We start from the raw sequence: 1,581 nt of genomic DNA on the forward strand, positions 1-1,581 counted from the left end.
GTGCACATAAAGAAACCACAGAAGAAGAAGCAGCTAAATCACTGAAGCGCAAACAAAACGCCGGAGATTTTACATCAACACCCGGAGCGAGAAGAGAGACGTGTGCAAAATCAGAACAAAAGTATATCTACTACATCCAGAAGTACTCAGATCTGGTACTTGAGTAAAAGTAGAAGTACTCAGATCTGGTACTTGAGTAAAAGTAGAAGTACTCAGATCTGGTACTTGAGTAAAAGTAGAAGTACTCGGATCTTGTACTTGAGTAAAAGTAGAAGTACTCAGATCTTGTACTTGAGTAAAAGTAGAAGTACTCAGATCTTGTACTTGAGTAAAAGTAGAAGTACTCAGATTGTGTACTTGAGTAAAAGTAGAAGTACTCAGATTGTGTACTTGAGTAAAAGTAGAAGTACTCAGATCTAGGTACTTGAGTAAAAGTAGAAGTACTCAGATCTGGTACTTGAGTAAAAGTAGAAGTACTCAGATCTTGTACTTGAGGAAAAGTAGAAGTACTCAGATCTGGTACTTGAGTAAAAGTAGAAGTACTCGGATCTGGTACTTGAGTAAAAGTAGAAGTACTCAGGTCTTGTACTTGAGTAAAAGTAGAAGTACTCAGATCTGGTACTTGAGTAAAAGTAGAAGTACTCGGATCTGGTACTTGAGTAAAAGTAGAAGTACTCAGGTCTTGTACTTGAGTAAAAGTAGAAGTACTCGGATCTGGTATTTGAGTAAAAGTAGAAGTACTCAGGTCTTGTACTTTAGTAAAAGTAGAAGTACTCAGATCTTGTACTTGAGTAAAAGTAGAAGTACTCAGATCTGGTACTTGAGTAAAAGTAGAAGTACTCGGATCTTGTACTTGAGTAAAAGTAGAAGTATTCAGATCTGGTACTTGAGTAAACGTGGAAGTACTCAGGTCTTGTACTTGAGTAAAAGTAGAAGTACTCGGATCTGGTACTTGAGTAAAAGTAGAAGTACTCAGGTCTTGTACTTGAGTAAAAGTAGAAGTACTCAGGTCTTGTACTTGAGTAAAAGTAGAAGTACTCAGATCTGGTACTTGAGTAAAAGTAGAAGTACTCGGATCTGGTACTTGAGTAAAAGTAGAAGTACTCAGGTCTTGTACTTGAGTAAAAGTAGAAGTACTCAGGTCTTGTACTTTAGTAAAAGTAGAAGTACTCAGATCTTGTACTTGAGTAAAAGTAGAAGTACTCAGATTGTGTACTTGAGTAAAAGTAGAAGTACTCAGATTGTGTACTTGAGTAAAAGTAGAAGTACTCAGATCTAGGTACTTGAGTAAAAGTAGAAGTACTCAGATCTGGTACTTGAGTAAAAGTAGAAGTACTCAGATCTTGTACTTGAGGAAAAGTAGAAGTACTCAGATCTGGTACTTGAGTAAAAGTAGAAGTACTCAGGTCTTGTACTTGAGTAAAAGTAGAAGTACTCAGATCTGGTACTTGAGTAAAAGTAGAAGTACTCGGATCTGGTACTTGAGTAAAAGTAGAAGTACTCAGGTCTTGTACTTGAGTAAAAGTAGAAGTACTCGGATCTGGTATTTGAGTAAAAGTAGAAGTACTCAGGTCTTGTACT

Source organism: Trematomus bernacchii, unplaced genomic scaffold (genome assembly GCF_902827165.1).
Source record: "Trematomus bernacchii unplaced genomic scaffold, fTreBer1.1, whole genome shotgun sequence".
Lineage (NCBI taxonomy): Eukaryota > Metazoa > Chordata > Actinopteri > Perciformes > Nototheniidae > Trematomus > Trematomus bernacchii.